The following is a 17,464-nucleotide window of genomic DNA, read 5'->3' on the forward strand; positions in this document are numbered from 1 at the left end:
TTATTATCAGATTATCTATCGTCAAAATACTTTTTTTTTTTACAAAATATTTATGGATGCTGGAACTGAATACTAAATTAATTACTTCATTTAGTTAGAGATTTATATTCGATTTTTTAAATATTTAAATAAATTTGTTTTGAAATCTTTTAATAATTTTATTTTTGTTTACTTACAAAGAGAATACATAATGATGGCTAGCCATGCTAATAACTCGCTGAGTTAAAATCAACTTCTGCACATAGCCTGACTGAATTGTATCAACTAGAAGGAATTGAAAATAACATAAAATTACCAGATATGTTAAAATTGTTATTATAACTGAAATTTTTTTTGAAAACTCTTCCATTGAGATGCGGTTTGATTTATTAAGGTTTAACTTACCTTCTTATCAAAATGTTCTATGGTAATTGTAATATGAGGAAAAACATTTTGTCGAATTAGTTCTTTTCTCTCATTACAAAAGACTGATTTACATGACTGTATTAAGGCCAATCTGGACGGAGTTGAGCTTGGGGCCCCACTAAACCTTATAATTCTTCTCGTATCCCAATCATTGTAATCCAAAATCCTTCGTAAAATCCTCAATGCTCCTTACTTTGTCACAAATAAAATCATTTATAATGACTTTAATGTTCCATATGTAACCGATCTAGTCCGAACTAGATATCATTCCTTCTATTGTAAACTCCCTAACCACCCAACCCCACTAGTTTCTAACCTTGCTTCCTTTTCCATTGGCCACGAGACTTGCTGATGTAAAACGTCATTAGAGTGCTACCAATGGGTAGTTTCTCTGCACGCCTTTAACACTCCATTTCAACTGAGATCAAATTGACTAAATGTATTATAATCTACACTTGTAAATAGCAATAAATAAATAAAATAAATAAAAACTTCTTTTCTCTTGCAGTTTGACAACACATACTGAAAATAAATTAGTATTTGAAAATATTTTAATAATTGATTTTGAAATATTTTAATAACTTTAATTTTGGTAAACTTAAAACGACAATACAAAATGATTATTTCATGTAGCTTAGTTAGTATCGGTCATGCTAATACCGCAGACATTCTCATGCTCGCTGAATTAAAATCCTTATTTTGCCTACTTCATGAAGCTTGTCACTAGTGGACATATGCCGCTGAAACCGGACCCATCCTTTGTTAGTTAAATCTTTTAATCAATTTATTTTTAGCTAAAATAAAAAACAATATAGAATGATGACTTTAGCCATGCTAATACCGAGTGCATTTAGATGCTCGCTGAGTTAAAATCAACTTCAATACACAGCCTGACTGTATTGTATAAGGTATAATTAAATTGATTGACTTTTGTTATTATTATACTACAATAATAGTGAATTATAACTGCTCACTACTTTTTAAAAATTTGAGGTATATTTGATTTACTGTTTAGCACTTCTTGTCGATTGATTGTATGATAATCCTAACCAAAAACGTCTTGTCATAAGACTCCTTTTCTCAACTTAGTTGGGCGTAGTTTAGTAATAATCGATTTTCTGAAGAAAAAAAATCATAGAATTGTTATTCTTAATGGATTTATATGTTTTTTGATGTGGTAAATCTGAATTTCAGGTTTTCTACCTCACCAGTTACCGCATTCACGATGAAAGTATGAAAAAAAAAAATTGGAACTGTTTTCAGTATATCGCTTATAACTACAAAATACGAGTAATTCTTTTATTCAAATTATGCACTAGTGAGTCGACAAACCTGAAATCCTGATTTAGCACCCCCAAAATCATATAAAATCGCTATGAAAAAAATTCTGTGATTTTGACTTTTGTAAAACTAAAACGTCTGAATTATAATAAAATCAACTTCTACACATGGTCTGACTGTATTATATCTACTTAAAATAACTAATTATAAAAAAAAAAATTATCAGTTATGTTTTCATTGTAGTTATTACTTTTTATCATACATCAAAAAAAAAAAAAAAATTATAAAATAAATAAAATCTCTCTCTAAATATATACAAACAGAAAGATAAAGGACCTGTTGACTTATAACAACTTACTTCTCTTCTTTCCAAAGAGTTCTATGATAAATATAAAATTGGGAAAAAGATATTTACAAATTACTCGTGTTCTCAAAATTGCGGGTATGCTGCAACTTAAAAATGCTAAATTACTTACTTTAGTATGCTCAAATTAGAATTTTGAAATGCTCACATAAATCATGTTTTTAAATATTTTAATTTTATTTCATGTGTGAAAACAATACAGGATGATGACTGTAGCCATGCTAATACCGAGGGCATTTAGATGCCCGCTGAGTTAAAATCAACTGCACATAGCCTGACTGTATTGTATTAACTTAAAATAACTAATAATGAAAAAAAAAAATTACCAGTTATGTTATAATTGTAGTTATAACTGTTCACTTTTTTAAAACTTTTCCATTGAGTTTGGGGTTCATTTATAACACAAATTAACCTTTTTTACCAAACCGTTCTATGCCATGTTTAATATGAGGAAAAACTTTTTGTCGAATTACTTCTTTTTTCTTGCAGTTTGACGGACATATGGAACATAAAAATACTAAATTAATTACTTCAGTATACTGGGAAAAAAAATTAATTTTTTGAAAATATTTGATTTTGAAATATTTTAGGTTTATTTAAAACCATAATACAGAATCATGACTATTTCTATGCTAATATCGAGGACATTATTATGTTTTCTGAGTTAAAATCAACTTCAGAACTCCATCTAACTGTATTGTATAAACTTAAAATAACTTTATTATTTACGTTATGTCCACCATATTACCATTAACTCACTTTTATCCATATCATTGTTTGTTTTATTATCCCTTTTGGCTTATATAACTTTATATGCTAGTTATTTAATTTATTTTACTCACATATTTCCACGTTTTTCATTGTATTTTTTTTCTTCTTAATTTATATATGTATACTTTTAGTCTTCTCTCATAGTTTTCATGTTGTTTGTATTACCCCTTTATTAGTTCTTAAATTTGTTTTAACATCCAAACAACGTTTTGGACAGTTGTTTGTTTTTCTAGAATAAAATATGCTTCATAAGCAGTTTTTAAAACTTTCTAATAAATACGTTAAAAAAATATATAAAACTTGAAATTTACAGTTAAATGGTTAATGTCTTGTTTGTATTTAAACCTCAAGAAGGTCCAGAATTCAGGCCGAAACGTTGGCGCTATAAAATGAGCATCACGTGATAGTGTTCATTCTTGAAAGCACCCCCCTTTTCATCCCCTCTCTCATTTCTTATACATGGCCTCAATTTTTAACTGGTGTACTCATACCTGTATTTCCTTTATTTATTTACTTTTAAGAGTTATAATGATCTTGAATTCATATATAATTTAATGAATTGATTTTTTTAAATTCTGAGTCATTGTAGATAGATATAACTAGTGATAAAAATATTTTAAGATTTATTAATCATAATTATATTGGTTATAGTTAAAAGATATGCTAGGACAAATTTATGACAAGTTATTTCATAAGTTCTTAATGAGAGTGAATTTTTTTTACATTCTTTATCTGTCTGGCTTATACCTGTAAAATATTATATTCTTTCTTGTTTTGGACCTATGTCTAAAAATAACAGTGAGCACAAAGTATACGGTATTAAATGTGATAAATTTCAATAGCTATAGTGATACTGGAATATGTCTGTCAGTATTCGAAGGCAAAGGTGATTTCTGTGGACGGGTTATGTAGCCTGAAACATGAAGGCACAAATATGAACGTCATAATTGTTGACATGGGAACGAGTTGGGAACCTCAAACGGATAGATGAATAAACAAAGCCCTGAACTTTATCTGGCTAATTGAAAAGCAATAGCCTAAAATCTATATGAGCAAGTTGGTCAGTCTGATCAAGTCCCTCAAATACCTAAAACTAACTGAAATATTTTTAAAAAAATTTTATTTTTTATAAATTACATTTTTTTTTCACAAAAAATTATTGAGAGTAAATAATCTGTTCAGCATTTCATGTTGTATGATTGATTATTTTTTAGTATTGGGATGTAGTTATTAATTTTTTTTTCTTTTCAGGTAAGTTGAAATTATGATCGAGTTCTTTTGTCTTCTGGTTGGTAAGCATAAACAGTTCAAATAATTCATTTTATTTTCTATATGTATACTCATATTTAAAAACTTATGTACTGAAATTTACTGTATAATTGTAGCTAGACCACCATACTCCCTTCCATGCTTGAGCGTTTTTAGTTGCTACCTTTAGTCTTGCAAAATAGTCCGCGTGTATATACGAAGAGCCTAACGAAAAGTCATACGAAACTAAAATTATATATTTAAGGTATGCCTAGGATGTTATAGCAACTTTTTCGTTGAAATCGATCTATCGGAAGTGCCATTTGATATAGTCGATTTATATATTTTTTTAAATTTTCTCCAACGATTTTTATCACACTCTGTAAATAAATATACAATTGAGTGGTATTTATATATTTTATATAAAAAGGTTCATCCTAATTGAAATAGTATGACAGGCCTCAATTACGATATTTATTTTAATCTTCTGCGATATTTTGTTTATTGTAAATACCATAATTTATCATCATGATTTTTTATTAGTAATAAAAATGGATAAATATGAACTATTTAACGATTTAATAATTAACTTAAAGTTTTAATTCATCTCCAGAAATAAGAGTAGCAACATAGATGTATTATGTAGCGTTGGAAAGCTAACTATTTTATGAAAATAGTTGACATATCGCCATATTACTGACTCCCAGGACTAGGATTCGAATCTGGCTTATAATTATTTGTATAATTACTTTGGCATATAATTATTTATTCTGTTATTGAAGCCATGAGTCTATCGTGTGGGTTCGGATTCCTTCCTAGGTCACAACCAGCCTCTATAAAGTTGATATCCTTAATTGACAATTATCATGAACAAACTCCTTGTTGTTGCTTCAACCGTTGTTCTAGGAACAGTTCTTCTTACAAACTCCTGACCCTTCACAGAAGGGGTTAATATTGTAATTATTATTAATATTTAATATATGAGGACGGAGAAGGTAGTGGAGAATTGTGAAAATCGCATAAATATAAAATCTGTCCAAACACTTCATAATTTTTATTATTTTAAATATTTTAATATTTGTTATATAGGGGAATTTGTTGATCAAATGAAATAGAGGTTGTGAAATAGAAGGGAAAGAAAAAATAAGGAATAAATCGAAAAACTTGTAGTTAGTTTGTAGACTGGTATTAAGTGTAAAAGAAAACTGTGGAAGAAAAAAATAATGTTATCTATCTATTATATTATATCGTGTAAAAATATGTAACTTATATTTACCCAGTCACGGATTGATCAGTATGCTGTGTAATGTAGCAACCCGATGTATTTGGGCAGCATGAATGAATAAAGTATTTCTTTCTCTCTCTTGAAGGAGTCCGGGTGGCGGTCAATAAAGGTATCAAAATAGTAACAAAAACTATTTATTGTTAACCTGTGGTTAACTATCTTCTAGTCCAACTTAAGATTATGCCATTACATTGATTCATCTACTAATAAACTAAATTCATTCTTCTTTTTTTTGTTATTTAACTATTTTTTTTTTTAATTGTTGAAGTGAAAAACTTCCAAATAGAATATAACCTATTCTATATTTTTCTTGTACAACATTACGGGACAATTATCCCATACTCACGTTGCTTTACAATCCTAAAATTACTTTATACTTGTATTTATTCTATTTGGAAATTTTTTCACTTCAATAAATTAAAAAAAAAATTAATCACACTTCTAAAAAAAGAAAATCCAGAATAAACTATATTTGTTTTTCCTTGTTGAAAGTCTTTAATGGAATCGAAACGTTTGCTAACCTTAAAAAGTATATTGTATTTTTTTTTAAGATTCTGATTATTAATGACGTGAAAATTAACCCAATTATTTTCATATATACCTTAAGTGTAATTAATAGTCTGATTTTGTATCATAGAGTAACTTCTAATCTATGATAAATTTTTCCAAGTAAACCACAATGGTTCCTATTCATCCATCTCTTCTCAGTCCGCTGGTGTTCCTCAAGGTAGTATCCTTGGTCCCATCCTCTACACCGTCTATACACCTGACATTCCAACCAGTCCTAACACTATCCTCACCACGTATGCCGATGACACACGTGTGCTCCCTGTTAATAATAACCCATTAATTGTATCCCTAAATCTCCAATCCCATATCACAGCTCTCGAAGATTGGTGTCGTAATTGGAGGATTAAGATAAATTCAAACAAATCCCATCAAATAACCTTTAACCTTCGTCGCAAACCTACTGACTGCCCTACAGTTTCATTTAACTATGTTACTCTTACCCCTGTCGAACAGATCCGCTACCTTGGACTACATTTGGACAAGCGATTAACCTGGAATCCTCACACCAGACCTAAAAGACAGGAAACAGCACGTCGATTTCACTATTTCACGATTTCGACTATTACAGCTCTTACTAGACAAACGGTCTAAACTTTCAACACATTACAAAAGACTAATCTACATGACTGTAATAAGGCCAATCTGGACATATGTAGTTGAACTTTGGGGCTCCACTAAACCTTCGAATTTCTCTCGTATTCAATCGTTACAATCCAAAATCCTCAATGCTCCTTACTTTGTCACAAATAAAATCATACATAAAGACCTTAATGTTCCCTATGTAATCGATCTAACCCGAACCAGATATCACTCCTTCCATTATAAACTCTCTAACCACTCAAACCCCTTAGTTTCTAATCTTGCATCCTCTTCCATTCCTAATAATCCTCCGAGGCGCCTGAAAAGAAGATGGCCACGAGACCAGCTAATGTAAAATGTCATTAGAGTGCAGATCAGATTTACTAAATGTATTATAATGTACAGTTGTAAATAGCAATAAATAAATATTTAAAAAAAAATCTAAGACAAGTGACAAGTAGCTAAGTGTTAATGTATATTTATATCCTAGAAAATTGATATTCTGAAATTATGCTCAAGTTATTGATTATTCATATATTTTAATATAGTAATAACATTTCATTGCTCTTTAATGTAATAGTTTTTATATTAGATAAATAATAAATGAAGGGACAGGAGATCGGCCGACGGATGTTGGCCGCTTGACCAGGGGATGTGGGGACTGTTACGCACGGCCGGGCTACACGCTTCAGTTTCACCGGAAGCCGTGCTTCCTCGCTACTCTTCCACTGTTCAGCTTATTATTTCTTTCTAGCCCCCTTGTACGTGTTGCTTATTCAGTATTTTTATGAAACTATGCTTGTATATACTGGTGTGTGTACATTTCTAGATGCAAGGGTTGTCCCTTAATTTAAATATCTGACAACACGATTTATCATTTTAGGTTCCTAATTTCAATTTGATTCAAATAATTCATTAAAATCTCGTTTAGGCTTCAAATTAATTTAATATAATTTTGGAATATTTAATTTATTTTTAGTTTTTACATATATAATACAGGATGATGACTGTAGCCATGCTAATACCGAGGGCATTTAGATGCTCGCTGAGTTAAAATCAACTTCAGTTTGCTGCCTGACTGTATTTTATAAACTAAAAATAAAATTTACTAGCCATGAAAATAATTGTTATTTATCACTCTGCACTGTATGTTTCTTACTAATTTCGATCCAAAATTCAAAAGTCGATTCGACATTGAAAAATAATCGAAAAGTTAGTTCTATCTGTGGAACTACTTTTTCAATTTCTTTTTTTTATTTATTGACAAATATTACAATCTACTACAACGTTGTTGGGTAATAGTTATTAGTTCTTTGAGATCCCAGCGCATCCCTCTCACCGCGTCACTGGTAATGAGCCAGTGGAGGCTCAGCAAGTGCGCTTAAGCCGCAAACTAGTTCTATCTGTAGATATATAACTTAGTCTACAGATAGAACTGACTAAAGATTATTATATCAGTAGAGAGTGTATGATTGTGTATTAGAGGTACTCTATAGCCTCTGCTCCGTATCCATTTCTAATTTATATCTACAGACATTTTATGATAAAGCATTACTAGTAATGTATAGCTTCTGTCCCGTTTGCATTTATATCTTTAGTATAAACATACTTCATAAGAAGTGTATGATTTGGAGTATTGCGAGTATTATAGATTAGCGGTTCTTTTTTTCGTTGTTACTTTTTTCGCCATGACATCCTACTCTAGATAAAATATTTTCGTGGCAGCCTTGTTGGGCTAAAATAAATACAATAACTCATCTTGTAAAGATATAAAAATAATTTACGGTTCAATCATTCTTAGAGCAGTTGATGTATGAAAATAAGAAAAAAACAATTCAAAAGTAAATGTTTATTTCTTAATTATATGTATAGAAAATTTATGATTAATTATTGCATACTGTAGAACTCATTATCTGTATTTGTTTCTAAGTTATTTATAGAAAATGTATAATAAAGTATGATGGATACTCTACAGTCCTTGTCCTGTGTCCTTTTCTTAATTATACCTGTTGAAGATTTTAACAATCACTTGAAAAATTGGGGAGTACGGATAAATAATAAACTAAAGATCGAATATGTTGATGGAATGAGAGGAAAAGAAAAGAGATGTAAAATTAAAAAAATAAATTGTAAAATTGATTATAGTTAGTGGCACTTCCGTTTAGTTAATATTTTTAAAATATTGATTCTGAGAACCTTCAACTGTGTATTTTCTTCGAAAACTCAAATTTGAAATTGTCCCCCATCATCATACTTATATATACATATATATTTTATATATTGATAATTGAAAGTATGACCGGATTTAATTTGTCCTCATTATATCGCAAATATAATATTATAACCCTTTGAAAAATATTTAATTGAAATCTGGTACACAGTAACTGTTATGATGTCACACCTAATAATTGTTGCTGTAACGATGTGAATTGTTGTATTATAGGTTTTAGAACGTAATTCATTAACTTTACAAATCAATAAAGTAGTTTTACTAGCAACGGTACCTGGAATTTATGTGAATAATTAAACGGTTACTTACTTATTATAGATACGACTTTTGTTGCCGTAATAACGGAATATAATTTAAAAGTGAATGGACACGGTTCATTGAGAAGATTTAATATACATCATGAATTATTAAAATGATGGAATAGAAGTGTCATCTTAATGGGTACTTATTCATTTGAGATAGAAAGAGGGCTTACACTTACTGGTTTCAGGTGTAGTATAACAAAATAATATTGTCAATTTTAATTAATCAATAAGTTTAAATAAGAAAAAAAAATCATAAAAACCTAAAATCAGTTCCTGTATAGTGAGATAAAAAAAAAAATTCATTCATTAAAAGCGTGTCAGATTCGGTTTTAACGTCCTATAATACCCTTAAATACGAATTTTAATTTAAAAAAACAAACTATTTTACCTGATCAGTTCAAACAAAATAAATATTGTTTAAATAAAACCAAATGTATCCGAATTAAAGTCTCAAAACATTCTTTATTTCTTTGGTCCAACTTTTTGGCCAATGCGGCCATTCTCAAGGACAACTTTAAATACCGATTTACCGTAAAATAAAATATTAAAAATCTTTTTTGTGGGTTTTTCTCCTCAGGTGACCAGTTTCAGTCAAAATCTATTTTGTCACTGTTTCATTACTGTTAAAACTTTTAATTATTAACATTATTACACCTTTCTATGATTAAATGTTTGTATAAAGAAGTAAAGAATGTTTTGAGACTTTAATTTAGTACATCTAATATTATTTAAACAATAATAACCAGTCACAAGAAAGTGAAAAGATTATTTATAAAATAAATATGTTTGGGCCAACCTGAGATGTAGGATAGGCAATTGAAAGAATTCAGGCTGATTGATGTCGCGAAGTGGGCCAGGTAAAATATTTTATGTTTTTTATACAAAAGCTGCCTCTAGGTCTGCCTCGTGGTCTCCTACCAGTCGGCCTCGACTCCGTATATTTTCTTGGCACTCTGTCTTCCCCCATTCTTCAGACGTGTCCATACCATCGAAGCTGTCGGTGTTCTATCACTGATTCCACTGAGGGGATTTGAAGTTCTTCTCTTATTCTTTCATTCCTTATCCATCTCTCCCAGTTTTGCTCAATATTCTTCGCAAAAATAGCATTTCAGCAGCCGTAATCCTACTCAAATGCATGTTTTGGGTGACCCAACTTGTACTGCAATATAATACTGTTAGAAGAAATATGTCCTTACCTACCTCCCTCTTTCTCACTATAGCATATCTGGTAGTCAATATTATTTGCTTTATTTATCCTACTGGATACTTCATGGTCTATTACCAGATTAATTGAAAATCGTTCCTAGGTAGGGTATAGGTCCAACTTTTTCAATACTTCACCATTACACACTATTCTTACATTGCCCACGTCCACTTCATCTCTGGTAACAGTCATAACCTTGCTCTTGCGGCTGTTAATACTCATTCCTTTGCGAGCGAGATCTTCTTGCCACTCTATAATGGCCTGTTGCCATTTTTCCTCAGTCTGTCACGATATCGTCTGCATATAGAAACGCCTGTACTTTTACCGTCCTCATGTTCCACATACCGACTACAGTCCAAGCAGGTCTTCTGCATATTTTGTGTATTTCATTCATAAATACAATAAACAATAATGGACTGAGGATATCTCCTTGTTTCACACCTCTTTCCAAAGACAGGTTAGAACAGAAAAAAAGACGAAAACGCCCGAGAGATCTCTTCCGATTGCAAGCGTATGTTTGAGATTTTATATTGTATTTTTGGCAAGAAAAAAAGTTAATATTCGTATTTCCATCCGAAAAACTCTAAACATGTATATTTATATAGCAATAGTAAAATAAAAATCCCTTTTATCGTATTTGATTTTTTTTTTTTTTCGAAAATCACAAAAAATAGCGATAACTTGAACACGAGGCCACCAATTCGTGGTGACGAATCGTGGACGTGAGTGAATGCTGTGTGATGCATATCGCACCAAATTTGTATACTCCGGTAAACCAAAAAAAAGTTTCATTGAAATGAGATCCCTAGTTGGTAGCCTGCCCTTGTTAGACAATATTGAACTTGAAAGCTGCCAATAAACCCAAATTTAAATTAAACCCGAGTTCCAAAACAGAGGGACTTTTTATAGCGGGAGAGGATCGCGAAGGTAAATAGAGAGCGGACTGGGCGGCTCCGGGGGCGGTTCGATAGGCCATTATCTGGCGCCTCCGATTTAGATGGTGACGTCACTGTTAGCATGGGAACTACACCAAGCTACTCCCATTTTTCATTCCCTCTGACGTCATAGGATACCCATCAACCCTCTTGGCCCGAGATCAGCTGGTTCACCACTTCCTTTATTTGTTTTAATAAACTTGTGGAATAGTTTCATTTAAGTACGAGGTACTTAGTTTTATTAGAATTACACGAAATGAGAAAAGTGTCCTTTAAAAAAAAAAAGTATTCAAAACTGGTTCATGAAAAAGATAAAATAAAACCGATATTAAAATTTCAGGCAAATTTAAGACTAAATATTTCGAGCAGCTTGTAGGTCCTTTGAATTTTGTTAAAATTGGAGTAGAGTTCCGTTCTAAGGAATCGAAACATATTGAAAAAGTTCAAGAGGGCTAGAATGGCAAATTTTCAAAAAATTTCAATAAAGAACTTCAATTTTGTTTTTAGAATTAATAAAACTAGTGTATAAATACGAACTATGAAAAAAATTGATAATGAACTAAAAATGAAAAATAGAGAAATACTGAACTCTTAAGAAAATATAAAATCGAAGACAAGGGGGCTTGCACGATCTCTCCCGAAGCCAATCATGTGTACATGGTGTTTGAGGGCATAAACATTTTATTTATTTAATTTCTTTTCTTTTATTTATATTGAAGATCGAACATTTTTTTTATTTTTTGAATTCATTTAACAATCAGAAATGAATGTAATTTTGGTAATGTAATTAATGCGATGTAATGGTGTATTGTAAACAAGGTCATTAAGCTGTGCTGTCTGCCCGCAACAATGGCTTAATCGCTATCTACAAAAAGAACTGCATCACAAAATGGCTGCCCCTCTAATGTTTGTACCAGTCGGCTTTGAGGTCTGTCGCTGCCACCAGCCGTTGTCGTAGAGCACTTCGTACACTGACTGCGATTTTCCATGTTCATACTTTCCCGTCATTGTCCATCTACATCCACGGCCTTTATCAACAGTTCATATAAATAGACATTGTTAATTTCAACAAGGATGGTTCATTATTTATTGTTATTCATCAAATTTTTTTTTTGTTTGTTTAAAGATTTTTATGTAATTTATTTATTTAAGAATAATTAATTTCTGTATTTCCTTTAATGTTTCATTTTATAAAATTCTATTTGTTTTATTATATTACACTGACATTACTAACCCTATAATATTATTATTATTATTCTATGGGCAACAGACCATGGAGGCCTAAGTCCTCGCCCGTTTCTTGACGTGGTTCTTTCGCAGAGTGGGTTCGTCACTCACCTAACTCTATACTTTACTTTATTTTTACATACATTATTTATAATATTAATAATTATATAAATAAATATTTCTTTGTGAATAGTTTGATTCTTTTACAGAATTTCTCTTCTTCAATATTCTTCAATCCATCAATTACGACTACTCATATTAGCAAATCCTGGTATTTACAGCGTTCAGAAAATTCCTTTACACGTTGGATTCCGTTCGCAACAAAAGGTGTTGTTAAATATAACAAAATATTGTTAAACTTAATTTTTGGGTGAAACAAAGTTGATTTTCGTTATTCGCAACTAGAAAAATCCTAAAATACGAATTTTTATAGGAGCTGAAAAATATAAATTTATTGTTCGAAAGTTCTGGTAAGCAAAAGTCATGTGCTGCTCTTATTTTTCAGATGTGCTACTATCAAAGGGTGCCAGTGATTACATATAGTTCCAAATGAAAAGTTTACATTTACCATATTGTGAAGTATTCTTTAAAAAAAAAGAAGTAAAATACATATATAAAACAAACAGAATTACATATACATACTAGATTGTTGTTTATTCTTTTGTCTATCTAAATAAGCATTTTTTCAGGTTTATTTGAATTTTTCAGTTTATGGCTAGGAGAATTTATTGCTGGAAATTTCTGTGACAGGTGATAATGTTTCAATTTCAGCCTATGGAGTGGAGGCCTACAAATCCAAACAAATGTGAATTACTCTTCCTATCTAAGGAATTATGTGTTGCTCTGTATTACTAATAATTGGTAGGACGAGACTTTAAATGAACTGAAATGCCCACTAGTTAATGTGTCATTTTCAAAGTAATAGTTATATTTTTCCGGATTCGTTATATTTGTTCTTATTATCACGTTCATTCGCACATTTGTATATATAATTTCCTAGTAATTGTTTCGTTTGTATTTCACAGTAATTTAATTTAATTACTGCTATAGGGTGTTTTTTTAAGCCCGATAGAACTTGAAATTGTAAAAAATAACACAAAAAATTAAATTGTAATCAAAATTTTTTTTTTATTCGAAAGATCAATACGTGACATTAACATTTGAAAATGATTTCGGGCATATGGGCACCGCGGCTGTTCTTGACGAAGCGCATTCTGGACGTCCAATTTTGGGCCACTTTTTCGAGCACTGCTGGCCGTATGTCACGAATAACACGAACAATGCTGGCCTCCAAGGCGTCAATTGTTGCTGGTTTATCAGCATAAACCAGTGACTTCACGTAGCCCCACAGGAAATAATCGAGAGGTGTCAAATCGCACGACCATATGCTGCAATTTTGCTTATTAACAAACCCGTTAAGCCAAAAATGCGCCTCATCGCTGAACACAATTTTACAGAATGCGCTTCGTCAAGAACAGCCGCGGTGCCCATATGCCCGAAATCATTTTCAAATGTTAATGTCACGTATTGATCTTTCGAATAAAAAAAAAATTTTGATTACAATTTAATTTTTTGTGTTATTTTTTACAATTTCAAGTTCTATCGGCCTTAAAAAAAAAACCCTATATAAGCATTTATTACTGTAGAAATGTTTTATTAGGCGAATATATTTTTTCCATTTGAATTTTTTTTTTCTAATACTTGTAAATATTGAATGGAAAAGTTTTAATACGATCATCTGGTCCTAAAAATACTTATAAATATTAGAGCACCATGGCAACTACTTCATGCACACCGTTGCATTAGTTATTGTTAATAATTCAATTTAGATTACACTTTACTTAGTCGTCGCTTCTCCTGCTAACTAAAAAATTATGGGAATCGATGAAATCAACATTCCAAAAAAACGAAATTTATCTAATCAGTCACCGTTAGTGAATCCTCTCCTGTTAAGATCCTATGGGGATGTGTTTATGTCAAAGAGATGCAAGGAGAGGTGGCCGATACCTTTCCATCTCACAAAATCAAACTCGGAACAACATAAGCAGGCCCCTAGGCTGAGGGGAAAATGGCCTACTAAAGAGGAGCTCATTTTATTACGCGATCCTAACAAAGTTTCGTCGAAGGAGTTGTTAACCAAATCACCATGGCAGTTACAGTTGAAAAGAAAAATTACCAAAGGGAAGGAGTTGGATAGAATTCGGAAGCAAATTGAGGAGAAGCGAGATTCAGTAAAGAAAAAATCTCAGCTGGCTAACCAGTTCGCCTTCGACAATTGGTTGAAAGGCAAGATTAAGATTCGTAAGGAAGAAGCTTTGGAGCACATTAGGCGGCTCCAAGTGGAAGAGGATAGGAAGAGCTTGTTCGCTGAGTACATGGAAAGGAAGAACATTGAAGAAGTTGAAAAATGGCTAATGAATAAAATGAGCCTTGTCGAGGGGGTCATTGATATTAAACTTATGAGTGAAGAAATGAAGAAATGGTATCAAGCCCAGAAGGATTCCATGAAGGAGAAGTTATTGAAGTTGTGGGGTTACCAGTTCTTTCGGTCCCTTCCTAAAGTTGACGTGAGAAGATGTCCTAGGTACAGTGGATATGTGGTGGCGGAACCAAAATGGAACGTCAAATCGAAAGCTCTTGAAAAGGAGAAACCTACTGTGACTGCAAACCTTGCCAAAGTGGACCACCAAGTGCAATTTGCCGGTTGAGTTACCTACAGTTCATAAATAAACAGTTCAGAATTGTAATACGTAAATGACTTCTTGGTTCTTGATTAGTTACTCTTTTCAAACTTTTAATATTCATATTATCGATCTATATTAGGGTTTACTTAATCAGTGTTCATATAGATACGTAAAATACATCTGTGACTGTATTTCCTTTGTTTTAGGCTCTTATATTATCGGAATAGGGCTATAAAGACGGAATTATTTATATTCTTTATTCATTATTTATATTCTTGGTCAAAATAGATATGGTGAAATATACGAGAGAAAAATTTAAATTTAAGCTGTATTTGAGATTAATATTATATTGAAAATTAAAATCAATCAGAAAAATAATAAAGCCATCGGGGCACTTTGCACCACACTTATAGTTGAGCTAAATATCCCTAATTTTTGGTGCAAATTTATCTGCTGTCATATTCGATGGCACTATGGTTTCATAAACAAGACCTTCAGTGAATAAGCTATTGGAAATGTGGTAATGGCTAGTTTCTCCACTCAAGTCCTCGGATCTTTTGGATTCCTCATTTACCTTGCATATGAGGTCAGAAAAGCTTGAGTCATAAGTTTACTAGACTGTCAAATAATATATTTATTTGCGAATTGTTGTTAAGATGGAATTATTTGATTATTATTTTTTTACCTTATGTTTATGTTATTTAATTTGTGTTATTATTATCTTATTTTAATTTTTTAACGATATCTTTTGATACATAGTCAAAGGGATACAGTTATAAAACATACATTGTATGATTCAATCATATATTAATTACTGTTTGTTCCTAATAAAATGTTTATAGCTGTTTGGAGTCTTATTAATGACAAATCATTACTTCTTTATAGCTTTCTATTATTTATTATTGCATGTATGAACAGAAATGAACTAATCATTTCTCTTGATTGTGCCTGCTTATATTATTATCATTCCATAAATTACTTATATAAAAAAAATCATAATTCCAATGAGGAATTTGTTGTTTCTGTTACAAGCAATGACATACTCCTTAAGTTGTATGAGAAATGACTAGATTCACTCATCTTCCTTACTCCTTCCATCTTGGTTCGACTCCGAAGATTGATTCCTTCTGAACACAGCGGTGATTGACTAGACGCTGTGGCGTGGTCACAGTTAGCAGCGTGTCGAATGAGGCTCTACTTTCTCTCCGACTGCCTCCAGCCACCGGATCCATCATAACCAGGCTCTCTTCTCAGAACGTGATATTTCACCAGTGAGAAGGGACGTCTTTACAAAGGGGATGTAGGGGGCGTTTTATTTCCCCATTCCCCTCTCCAATAATTCGAAAACGCACTTTTCAAACTGCGAAAATTGTATTAAAGCATTATTTAATGACGATAATATGTTCATAATTGCATATAAACGCTATTTAAATAGGTTCTGTTCTAAAAAAGGAAACATTTCAGGAAATACTCCTTAGACCTTCATTAGGTTGGGAAACCGGTCAAAATTGAGTCAACCGGTCAACTCAGTTAAAGTTCTAAATAAATATATAAGAACTGATGTACATTGGGAATTAATTCTTTCTTAAGTCTACTGGAGGAAACTTACATGCTTGTTAACTTTTGGTTAGCTTTATAACAGCGGTGAGGAAAGAGGAGAAACCAAATTGTTTGAGGAAGCCTCCTCCCTCTCCCAAGACTTTTTTAATGGGACTTAGAGATGTTGCCCTCTAGTAGAAAATACATGGACGTGTAGAGTTTGTGGCCATATTGCCCTGTAATGGTAAAAGAGTAAGGGCATTGTCATTAAAGGCAACGCCAATTTTCCTACTGTTCTACAACGCAACGTGAATGAGTAGATCTTAACCACACTCAGGCAAGAGGAACAGCGGCAAGATACGAGAAGAAAAGAGCAAGAAAGAAGTTCCATCGAAACATCAATAGAAAATCATACAAAGTAAACTATAATACCTTCCATTATTCTGAGTAAACTTAACGTCTTATCAATAGTCAAAATTAATTTAAATTCTAACAATTGCCTTTTAAACCCTTTTGGTAAAATAAAAATAATCAATTGTTTTATAACTATTAGAAGAATAGAGGTGTTACTTTCATTTATACTATAATTAATTTTATTTCAAATATAGCCACTTCAGGGATATCAACAAATTATAGTTAATTCGGGTAATATCCACCAACTATGAAACCAGAGGAATACAAGAATTTTACACAAATTGTGAAGTATGACATAATTTTTTTTTTCTGAAACTTTTATTAATAATGGATTTGTTGTTGTTGTTGATTTTTGCTTAAAGGCGTAAAACCCTCTGGTCATCAATGCCTATGGGATGTTAAAAGTAAAAAAAAAAATAATAA

General features: G+C 31.5%; 1 protein-coding gene and 3 non-coding genes across 4 annotated transcripts in view; all 4 read left to right on the plus strand.

Annotated features, from left to right (window-relative positions):
- The window catches only part of nmo (serine/threonine-protein kinase nemo), a 347,920-nt gene that overhangs the window by 29,838 nt on the left and 300,618 nt on the right, over positions 1–17,464 (plus strand).
- LOC112210418 (small nucleolar RNA U6-53/MBII-28) lies at positions 1,217–1,304 on the plus strand. Its single transcript, XR_002945155.1, has one exon. It is a non-coding gene; the product is annotated as a small nucleolar RNA U6-53/MBII-28 (small nucleolar RNA).
- On the plus strand, positions 2,249–2,333 carry LOC112210417 (small nucleolar RNA U6-53/MBII-28). The gene has a single exon (XR_002945154.1). It is a non-coding gene; the product is annotated as a small nucleolar RNA U6-53/MBII-28 (small nucleolar RNA).
- On the plus strand, positions 7,499–7,586 carry LOC112210416 (small nucleolar RNA U6-53/MBII-28). Its single transcript, XR_002945153.1, has one exon. It is a non-coding gene; the product is annotated as a small nucleolar RNA U6-53/MBII-28 (small nucleolar RNA).

The sequence above is a fragment of the Halyomorpha halys genome, unplaced genomic scaffold, assembly GCF_000696795.3.
Source record: "Halyomorpha halys isolate HHAL.00 unplaced genomic scaffold, Hhal_1.1 Scaffold98.1, whole genome shotgun sequence".
NCBI classification, from domain to species: domain Eukaryota; kingdom Metazoa; phylum Arthropoda; class Insecta; order Hemiptera; family Pentatomidae; genus Halyomorpha; species Halyomorpha halys.